At 53.1% G+C, this 11,555-nt stretch overlaps 1 non-coding gene across 1 annotated transcript; it reads right to left on the bottom strand.

Moving 5' to 3' along the window:
- Positions 1 to 223: 223 nt before the first annotated feature.
- TRNAG-CCC (transfer RNA glycine (anticodon CCC)) lies at positions 224 to 294 on the bottom strand. Its single transcript has one exon. It is a non-coding gene; the product is annotated as a tRNA-Gly (tRNA).
- Positions 295 to 11,555: the final 11,261 nt, after the last annotated feature.

Genomic DNA, 11,555 nt, shown 5'->3' with positions numbered 1-11,555 from the left:
GGATCATTCATGCCCCACAAGGAGCCCCAGGGAGGGGGCAATGTCCCCTGCAGCCTCCCGCACCCTCGTGTTGCTGGTGGCTGGCAACAGGAGTAAAACGGGGGGCAGCAGGGGGGACAGGTTAAAGAGAGGCCCTCAGGGTGCAGCCGATGAGCCGGATTCCGGGCACTCCGGAGACATTGAAAAGGAGCGGGGGGGACTTCCGAGAAGGAAAAAACTTACCTGCGCCGCCCGGGAATCGAACCCGGGTCGCAAGAATGGGAATCTTGCATGATACCACTACACCAGCGGCGCGACTTGTGGCGCTGTTTTCTGGCAGAACTCATCATACTGCGCCGTGCAGCGCCGTCTATGGGCTGACCACAGCACTGTTCTGCCGGGCTAGAGAGGATTAGCAGCGGGTGGCCACGGCCCTTGCTGTAGGCGAGTACAGACGTGAGAGGGCTCGCAGCTACACCCGAGGGGCTTGCACAGGTATTTACCCGCTTGCAACCGCTGCTCCCCTGGCCTTGTGCAGTTCTTCTGCTACTAGCCACATTTTTGCAGCTCTTTGGATTTGAATCCCGAGGCGGTCTTTAAGCCATCACACTAGCTCCAGAGTCACTGCCTCCCCCCACTTCAAATACCTTGCACAGGAGAAAAGGCCCATTTTAAACAAATATTTCATGTGCTTAATCGCAAATACAACCAGCAGCGACTCTGTGCCTTTTAGTCTTCCTAATGGAGAAATAATGAATAGGGAACAATAATAATTAATGATTAATAGAAGAATAACATGACTGATAATATAATATCCTACATTTCTATAGCACCATTCATCTTGCAGGATCCCAAAGACTATGTTATATAGAAAGCCTGCCCTTAAAATGCAGCCATCTCTGGGGTGGAGGGCAGTACTACCCCGTGCTGAATATGCAGCTCTCCTCAGTGTGGGGGAGAAGGAATTCTAGATGGCTACAGCAGAGCATTTACCAAAAGTTTCACAGAACTTTTAATGTTCAGGGGAAAAAATGCAATGTCACTTAGAATGAACAGTTTAAGGTGGAACTGTTTGTTGTCTGTAACTGACGGGTTTGATACATTGGGAAATGCACTGTGAGCTAAATGCAGTTAAGTGGCTAAGTATAAACAGCTCACTGCCTCAATATGCAGTATGATTAAATTAATATTTCATTAATATTTCATAGATTCAAAGGCCAGCAGTGAACATTGTGATAATATAGGCTGACTTCTTGCATAGCACAATCAGCGAATCTTGCCCACTAAGGTAGTTTCTGGCTGAAGCCCATAACTGCTGTTTCAGATCGAACATATCTTTTATAAAGCCATCCAGTCTTGATTTAAAGACTGCAAGTGCGATTGATTTAACAACTGAATCCACCACCCCCAGCTAAGTTGTTCCAATGGTTAATTATCCGTACTGTTAACAACCTGCATTACTTCTAGCCTGAATTTGTCCAGCTTCAGGTTCCAACCACTGGGCCTTGTTATGCTTTTTTCCCCCTCCACTATGAGAAATCTCTACCCCACATAGGTACTCGTCAGCCATGATCAAGCCACTTCTTAACCATCTCTTCAAGAAATGAAATGGATTTAGTCTTTAGTTGAGGTTTTTCAGACCTTGATTCATTCCAGTAGCTCTTTTCTGAATCCTGAATATTTCTTTCTTTTCTGCATATTTATTACAAATTAATTATATTAAAGTAATCATTTTACAATATTTGCTTCAGCGAGGTGGCTATCTGCACTCAATGCTTACTTTAGATAGTAACACCTGGGCTCAGAAACAAACTATCCTCTTCTCCTTCGTTCTGGTCTAACTGCTATATATGCTGTTCTTTAAACGAGGAACACTGGCATGTTAAGCTGAGTGATGTGATGGGCCATCTTGAGTACCTCTGTGTAATTAACATTCTGATGTGCATGAGAAAATGGAAGCCAATACTTATTTCTTTTTACTGAGAACATAGGATGAGAACATTTGACATTGGTGGGCGAGGGACCATCATCCCCTTTTGCTCCTTTCCCATCGACCCTCTTTTTCACATGCCCTGTGCTCGTCAATGGCACCAAGTCCTTCCGTGATCATTTGAAGTTTTAGGCTTTTGAGGCATCTGGCCAGCTCACTTTGATACTGTTATGCCGAAAGGTGCTAAGGCTGCCTGCCAATGGGTGAGTCTTGGGTCCAGAGACAATCACAGACCCTGTTAAAAGCAGTGGGTGCCACCCCCTCTTTCAAGTTCGGCAGAAGGAACAATCAAGCCCCGTTAGATAGCAAAGATAGCTGCAGACTTTGGTGGCAGCCACCCATGGCACTAAGCTTCATGGCAGGCCAGAGCTAACCCAGGTAGATTAACTGGGGTTGCAGGCTGTGTGCATTGGATGCTGAAAGCCAGGAGAAGCAGTTGTGAGTGTGACCCTGAGAAGAAGCAGAGGGCTTTTTGGGCACAGGGCTCGCTGGAGGGGCAGACCCGGAGATTTCTGGACAAAGAAACTGCCTGCTGCTTTTTGTTTCTAATGTGTTCAGGGAAACAGGGTGTTGTGGACATTCTTTGTAAATAAACAAGATTCCATCAAGATTATACCTGCCTTGTGTCATCAATTTCTCATGCTAATTGTAATGGAAACAAGCCTGCAAGGCCCTCAATACTGGCTAACATTGTGGCCTAAAGGAACAACAATACCATGCTATCGATACTGTGCAGACAAATGAGTGGATTATACAGAGGGGATGAGAGAGGATGCAAACCTTTCCTTAGTTCAGCTTTTCCTTTGCATTTGTAGTGCTGTGGCAGGCACTCGGGCAGAGCAGAGTGCATTCTGGAAGAAGTGTTCTTTTTTACCCAAAATGCTCTCTGCTGGCATGAGTGAGAGGTTGACCCTGCAAGAGTGGCACTGGCAGGGCTATAGCTTTGGGGAGGGTGTAGGGTGACCAGATGAGAATTCTAAAACATCGGGACCGCTGCAGGGGGAGCACCTTTGAAACTTGTCACCTTTTCAATTGTTACACTCACCCGTCCAAGTCTTCGGCGGCACTTCGGTGGAGGGTCCTTCAGTCACTGACGGTCTTCGGCGGCATTTCGGTGGCGGGTAATAAACCTTGCCACCGAAGAAGGAAGTACCTGCCGCTGAAATGCCGTCGGCGACTGAAGGACCCGCCGCCAAAGTGCCGCCGAGACCTGGAAGTGCCCTTGCCTGTCATCGCTGCCTAAGCAACAAGAAAAAAAAAAAAAAAAAAAAACCAACGTCCGGTCAGGACGCGGGACAAACTGCTTGATATCGGGACAGTCCCGATCTTATCAGGACGTCTGGTCACCCTAGGAGGGTGTCTCTGTATCTACAGAGATGGCTGGAAAACATGACATATGCTTTTTAACAGCCCAGTATAATAAACTGGCAGTTTATTCACCCACGAAAGCTCATGTTCCTATATGGCTGTTAGTCTATAAGGTGCCACAGGACTCTTTGCTGCTTTTACAGATCCAGACTAACACAGCTACCCCTTTGATACTGGAATAGTAAAGTGATCCCTATAATGGGCACTGCTCAGAAGGCATCTGGCATCACTGCAGGACATGTCCTGGGAGCAGTGTGTGAAAGGAGTGCTGGCCGGAGTTTAGCTTGCATGATGGCCCTGCAGTAGGTTCTAGCTCCCTAAGCAAGAAGAGCCCAATGTAAAACCCATTGGAGTCAATGGAAAGGCTGTCAGGGAGCAGACCTCTATAGCAGGGATTCTCAAACTGTGGGTCAGGACCCCTGAGGGGGTCGTGAGGTTATTACATGGGGGGGTTGTGAGCTGTCAGCCTCCACCCCCAAACCCTGCTTTGCCTCCAGCATTTATAATGGTGTTAAATATATAAAAAAGTGTTTTTAATTTATAAGGGGGGTTGCACTTAGAGGCTTGCTATGTGAAAGGGGTTACAACTACAAAAGTTTGAGAACCGCTGCTCTATAGCGTCTGACATTCAGTACGGATTCCCCCCTGGCGGGCCTAGGTGCGTGGCCAACTGGAAAAGGTTCACTCCGAGAGGGAGTGATGGCCCCGCCGCCGAATTGCCGCCGAATAGTCAGACGTGCCGCCTCCCTCTTCATTGGCCGCCCCAGGCACCTGCTTGCTACGCTGGTGCCTGGAGCCGGCCCTGGGATTCTCTCTTCTAACACACCCACTGTGCGGCCACCCTGACTTCTCAAAGCTCTGCCTCTGCAGCACGCTGCATGTCTCCCATGTGTAGGATGTTTATCTGTCCTGACCTTGGAGTGAAATATAATGGCTTGCAGGGCCCCTGATCCTGACAACAGCTTTGATGAGAATATTGTTGAACCAGGGTTTGTTGTTCCTAGGGAGAGCTGGGCTGTGGTTTGATTCCTAGCACAAACAGTTGCACTGTTTAAGAATTGTTCCTGCTCTAAAAGCAGCACCAGCTATTTAAAGACCCAGGCTGCTCCAGAGTGGCAGGGACCGTTCTGCTGAAGCCTCACTCTGAGAAGGTGGCACCTCACATTGCCCCTGCCGACTCACTCTTTCTGGCCAGTTCAAGACACAGTACTGACAGGCTCAGCGGGGAGTCACAGCCTGCTCTCCTTGCCAAGGGGAGGATGTCTGGGCAGGTTGGGAAGAAGGGTAACCCTGACCCTGAGAAGTGCTGCACCCCGATAAGGCCTCAGCATCAGGCCCTGCAAAGAAAACCACCAGATAGGGAATTCCAGAGTATCTTTCAGGTAACTCCAATCCCCAGTGGGGTAGCAGCTCCATGCCAGCAGTCCAGGTTAGGTCAGCGTTTCTCAAACTGGGGTCCCCTGGGGGTTCCCAAAGATACACCAGTGGGTCCAGGGGCCCCACTGATCAACTCTTCCTTTCCTCTCTCCCTCAACTCCTCCCCCTCCCTCCCAGCGCCTCCTTCACGCCGGGGAACAGCTATTCCCTGGCATGAAGGTTCCATGCCGCTCCTGGAAGTGGTCAGCACATCCCTGCAGCCAGGGGAGCAGGGGGCCTCTCAGAGCCTGTACCGCGCATGCCCTCCTACACTCCAATCACCTGCCCCAGCCTGGTAAAAGTGAGTGAGGGTGGGGGAGAGTAAGCGATGGAGGTAGCGGGGATGGAGTGAGCCGGGGTGTAGCCTTGGGGAACGGGTGGGCCAGGAGCAGGGCCTTGGGGAAGGGGGTGGGAAAATGGCTGAGTAGGGAGGCTTGGGGGTCCCCAAAATTTTTTAAATCAAAATGGGGGTCCTTGGGTTGCTAAAGTTCCAGAACTGCTGGGTTAGGTGACAGTTTCCAGTCAGAGCCTGATTTTGAAACCGCTGCTCCCATTCTCACTTCCCCCACAATAAAGGAGTCCCCCTGGGAGTGGCAACATGGGGGTGAGACTAGAGAAGTAAAATTTCCAGAAATTTTGAAGGCATGGAAAAAGCGGTTCCCCACCACCATCACCACCTTTTTTTAGGACAAAACCAGATTTTTGGGGGAAAAACAGAAGTATCTGCAGTAGTTACTTAACAAAACTAAAGTTTTTTTTACTGCTTTAAGAATGAGATATGTATTATGTATAATTTAGCATGTAAAAAAGTCCTATTTGGTATATTTATGAAATAAATAAGTATAAATTCTTTAGTTGTGACTGAAGTACTAATGACAAGTACACCTAGTATTGGAGTGGGGCTGTAGCTGCACACTAACGTCCTTAGAGTTTTTTTTTTTTTAACAGTTGGCAAATAGAAAATAAATGTGATCTGACATTATCATGCCAATTCAGAAGAAACTCATGTTTCTAAAGAAAAAGTTCAGAAAGTGAACATCACTATAATGTGGTTAACAGAGCACAATATTATTGACTAACAGTCATTAAATAACAGTGCATTATCATCATATAGACAGTGAGGGTCATAACTGTAGATAAAATCAGCCCTCCTATGAATGGTATAATATAACTTACACAGTTGCTAATGTATTCTCGGAAATGCTAGCATAGCACAAGTTTTGCCTTCCTCTTTCACTGTTCATTCTAAGAGGAAACATTTCCTATAAGAGTTTCTTTTCAATTTCCCCCCAAATTTCCAGTTTTTCCATATATGGCCTCAGTGGGGAAAACATTTTTTTCCCAAAGTTTTTTCTTCCCTCCTCCCCCCGACTCTCACAGCTCTAGATGAGACAGCTGAAATCCTAACTCCACTTGCCAAGGAGAAGACTTTGCCCTGGTATCCATCACAGCACAAGGGGCAGAGGAGCAGCGAATCCGGCACCTTGAAGCAGGGGAGAGTTTTGCTTCAGGGAGTGGCGGATCAGCATTTCATGCTTTCTGGGGAGCAGAGAATTTTTTAATGTTGGACAAAATTGTTGGCCCTTCACTGACAACCATTGTCCCACCACTCTTCCAAGTGTATTTTTCAAGTGGCTCCTCCTCTCTAGAACCACCACCCCCCCTCTCCATAGAGCTGATGCTCACATTTGGTCTGGCTCCTATGGCTGAGTGGCAAGTTTTCTCCCCTCTTCCTCCTCCTTTGAGGCAAAGCCTGAGCCCACAAGTGGCTTGGATGACCATCACCCTCCCTTAGGAGCTGAGGTTGTCACAGCTCCTGAAAGGCACAAAGCCAGATTGGTCTTGTTCTCTCATGTCACAGGGTGTTAAGATGCCACCAAGCTAACGGTGCTGCTATGCTCCTGTCCGTTGCAAACATCTGCCCCCCATTGCCATCTCCTTTCTACGTGCATTTCCTCTGGGGATTGGATTGCCACTTTTGGTTAGACATTCCTGGAGGTTTCATCACATGGCATAACTTTTAATTAAAGATTAATCTTTAATTCCTGGAGACTCCAGGATGATCCTGGAGGAGGATTGGCAACCCTAGCTGGGGAGTTTAGCCCACATGCAGCATGAGGTGTCTGGCTTGGCTCAGATACAGCATCTGGTGGTTTGTGCTCAGTGACTTAGGCACAAGTAAATCAAACCAGCCCAAGCTCAGGGCTGGTATTAGACTCGCTGGGGCCCAGGGCAGAAATCCAAAGCCTGAGCCCCACTACCTGGGGCTGAAGCCCAAGCCCAAGCAACTTAACTTTGTGGGGCCCCACTGTGACATGGGGCCCCGGACAACTGCCCTGCTTGCTATTCCCTAACACTGGCCCTGTCAGGGCCCAGGCGAATGGCTCAGCAGAGCTTGGAGCCAAAATGCTGCCTGGCTTCCTGATGCTCCCACCACTACTATAGGGTTACCATATTTCCACAAGCAAAAAAGAGGACACGGGGGGGGGGGGGGAGGAGCCCCGCTCTAGCCCCGCCCCTGCCCCACCCCCATCCACTCCCTCCCACTTCCCACCCCCTGATTGCCCCCCTCAAAACCCCCAACCCCCTCCCCGCTCCTTGTCCCCTGACTGCCCCCTCCTGGGACCCCTGCCACTAACTGCCCCCTAGGACCTCACCGCTTATCTAAGCCACCCTGCTTCTTGTCCCCTGACTGCCCCCTGCTGAGAACGCCCTACAACCCTACCTGTCCCCTGACTGCCCCAACCCTTATCCGCACCCCCACCCCATATTCACACCCCCACCCCCAGACAGACCCCTGGGGACTCCCATGCCCTATCCAACTGCTCCCCGCCCCCGACAGGACCCCCAGAACTCCTGACCCATCCCACCCCCTCTGCTCCCTGCCCGCCTCGACCCCTCTCCACACCCCTGCCCCCCTGACAGCCCCCCCAGAACCCCAGACCCATCTAACCCCCCCTGCTCCCTGTCCCTGACTGTCCCAACCCCTCTCCACACCCCTGCCCCCTGACAGCCCCCCCAGACCCATCTAACCCCCCCGCTCCCTGTCCCTGACTGTCCCAACCCCTCTCCACACCCTTGCCCCCCTGACAGCCCCCCCCCCCAACTCCCGACCCATTCAACCCCCGCTCCCTGTCCCCTGACCAGGGCCAGCTTTAAAGAGCCCAGGAATCGGGCTGCGCTCTGGCCGGGGTTGCGGGGCTTGGTGCCGGGCTGGAGGTGCTCGGCCGGCGCTGCTGTGGCCTGAGCCGGGCCGGGTCCGGGCCGGGGGTGCTGGGGCCCGAGCCGGGCCAGCGCTGCTGGGGCCCGAGCCGTGCCGTGCCGGGTCCGGGCTGGGGGTGCTGGGGCCCGAGCCGGGCCGGCGCTGCTGGGGCCCGGGCTGGGGGTGCTGGGGCCCGAGCCGGGCCGGCACTGCTGGGGCCCGAGCCGGGCCGGAGCTGCTGGGGCAGCCCGGCGCCGCTTGGCCCGGGCCGGAGGGAGCCACTCGGCCAAGGCTGCACCTCCCCGGAGCTCTCCTCCTCGCGCCCCCCCCCGCCTCAGCTTACCTGCTGCTGCCTCCTGCTTGCCCCTGCTTCTTTTCAGACTTCCCGCGAAGATCTGATTCGCGGGAAGCAGGGGAGGGGGAGGAGCAGGGGGCGGAGCGTTCAGGAGAGGGGAGGAGGGGGAAGACAGCTGCGGGCCGGACAGCATGGTAAGGCTGCAGGGGATGGGGGGAGCCGGGAAGGGGCTTTGGGTGCCCAGCGGCGCTTGGCCGCCGCTTTTCTATCTATAAATAGCCGACTGGGGGGAAATCCTGGACATTTTTAGATTTTTAAAAATCCCCCCCGGACAGCTATTTATAGACCGAAAAGCCGGACATGTCCGGGGAAATCCGGACATATGGTAGCCCTACACCACTAGCATAGGCGCTGACTCCGTGGATGCTCTGGGGCTGGAGCACCCATGAGGAAAAAATGCCAGCCCCCCATCAGCTGCCTTTCCCTCCCCCCCCCCCGATCAGCTGTTTCATGGAATGCAGGAGGCTGGGGGGGGGGGAGGGAGGGCCAGGGGGGAGGAGAGAGGTTGCGGCACACTTGGGGGAGGGGTTGGAACGGAGCAGGGCAGGGTGGGGCAGAGCTAGGGATCAAGCACCCCCCCCCCCCCCCCCAGCACATTGGAAACTCCGGCCTGTGATTACTAGGCCGCAGCCTGCTGCTCTCTCAGTCCATGATGGGGCGGTTTGGGTAGGGTTTTCCCCGACATGACCTGTTTTTTGGTCCTCCAATCTCCATCTGGGTGGATTTTTGAACACAAACAAATGTCCGTGATTTTTCCTTGCTCGTCCTTTTTCTTTGCTTTCAGAGCTGGAGAGCGGCGGCTGCTAGCTGGGTGCCCAGCTCTGAAGGCAGGGCCACCACTCTGCAGCCAGGGCCGGCTCTAGGATTTTTGCCGCCCAAAGCAAAAACAATTTTGGCCGCCCCCCCCCACTATTTAATTACCCCACCCCCGGCCCCGCCTCAACTCCGCCCTTTCCCCAAATCCCCAGCCCTGCCTCCTCCCCCCAGGCTCTCAAGCCTAGGAGGGAGGGAGGGAGGGAGAGAAGCGGAGTGGCGCTGCGGCCGCTCGGGATCTCCCCCTCCCTCCCAGGTTTGAGAGCCTGGGAGGGGGAGACTCCGAGTGGCCGCGGCGTGGGCGCCACTTCTCCCCCTGCCTCCCAGGCGCCCAAGCCTGGGAGGGAGGGGGAGCAGCGGCGCGCAAAACGGCCGCTCGGGATCTCCCCCTCCCTCCCAGGTTTGAGAGCCTGGGAGGGAGGGGGAGACCCCGAGCCGCCGCGGCGCGCGAAACAGCCTATTCGCGCACCGCTGTTCCCCCTCCCTCCCAGGCTTGAGAGCCTGGGAGGGAGCGCGAGTAGCAGCACGCGAATCAGCTGTTTCGCGCGCCGTGGCAGCAGCAGCGGAGGTGAGCTAGGGTGGCCGGGGCACATTTTTAGGGGCGGCATTCTGGCGCCGGCCATGCCGCCCCTAAAAATGTGCCGCCCCAAGCACCAGCTTGTTTTGCTGGTGCCTAGAGCTGGCCCTGTCTGCAGCAGTGCAGAAGTAAAGGTGGCATGGTACGATATTGCCATAGAAACTGTACCCCCCTGCCCTCTTCAGCTCTCCCTCCACCCAGCAGTGTCCTCTATTTGGGAATTTGAAATATGGTAACCATAAATTTGGGGGCCACAGTCAGCTTCACACTGAATCTGCAGAGTCAACATTTCTCTGCTAACGTTTTGCTGATGTCTGCGTCTGGGGTCTCTGGGCAGACGCAGCCTGGAGGAAGGGGGTCACTGAATCAGACCCTCCCCCAGCCACTCTTTCTACTTATGCCATGGCTTCCAAACATGAGGGTTCCCACTAGCTGCACATCAAGCCAGGCAGGAGATGGTGTGACATTGGATGGGTCTGGTTCCAAGGAGGGAGTGCGGATGTGTTACGCAGTTAGGGGGGTTCTGATCCTCTCAGCACCATTACAGTGTTGGCTGTGTGTAACTCGCCCCATATTAACAGCTGTGGTGCGAGCTCACACATGCGTCCGGCCATGTCATCTCACATGCGGCCAGACCTGTCACTGTGAATGGGACCAGCTACTGTCAATTGTACCAGGAATTTGGAAAATACATTTGTGTTGTGCAGTGAGTCCAACCTCCTTCTCTGCTCCTTTCAGGCTCTCTCGCTCCTCCCAGGTCACGCCCTGCTCTGCCAGCATTTCTGCAGCCACCCCAGTCTCTTGGGGAATTACCCCTGTGCCTTCTTGCTCCCAGCCCCTGGGTGTGATCAGGTCACTCCCCTCCCTGAGTGGCTCCACCCGCTGTCCCCTCAATTGTAAACTACTTGTCACCTTCTTCCAAGCTATCCATAGCACTGCCCCTTCCCAGTTATCCTCTCTGGTTGTCCCTCCCTCCATCCACACTGCTGATCTTGTATGCAGTGTAGTTGTAGCTGTGTCAGTCCCAGGATATTATAGAACTATTACACATTATTATTGCCTGTTATCTCTATTCCTGATCATGTCAGTCTCTCACCCAGCCATCATCTCCTTGCCTGGCCTCACCTTCCTGGGCTCACCTGCCAGGCCCCCGCGCTGGCAATGTTTAGGTCAGACTCCCTTCTGCCATGCTTGCTGCCTACCAGGAATCTCACTGATATGTATAAAAAAATTTCCTCTTTGTTGTTCTGTTTTCCTGACCCCCATCTCCCTGTCTGTCTTTACATTGGGGCAGTGATCACCCATTCCTGACTGGAAAGCCCCTGGCACTTTGTGGGAGCTACCACAACCAAAATGTAATCCTGCGGGGAAGGAGCATTCCACCACCCCCCACTCCACCCCAGTGTACGGCACTGCACAGGGGCAGGCCAAAGACAAATCATCTGGCCCAATGGTTGCAGGACGGGGTCTTTCCTACAGACACAGAGCCAGTATCCCCGGTATCGCTCCACTGAAGCCAGTGGAATTATATAGCGATGAACGGGCACTGCACAGTTAAGTGAAATCTCATTTGAACTGATTTAACTTTGTGCCAGAGCCTCAGGGCAGACACGAGACACCAGCCAGGCCTTTAGCTGCAAGGGGTGCAGGATGGAAAGCTACAGCTCCTAAGCAAATAGACAGAACCCTCCTGACTCCCTTGAGGAGCCTTCCTCAGCAAACACTTGTCACCTCTGACCCAGAGGCAGGGGAATCTCACTGTGGTGATGACAGTTGCTAGTGCAAATAGGCCAGGCTGGTGGAACATGAACCTTGGAACATTTCTAAGCACCTGTGCAAATAATCATAATAATAA

This window comes from Malaclemys terrapin, chromosome 10, assembly GCF_027887155.1.
Source record: "Malaclemys terrapin pileata isolate rMalTer1 chromosome 10, rMalTer1.hap1, whole genome shotgun sequence".
NCBI classification, from domain to species: Eukaryota; Metazoa; Chordata; order Testudines; family Emydidae; genus Malaclemys; species Malaclemys terrapin.
This window is presented reverse-complemented; position numbering and strand designations above follow the sequence as displayed.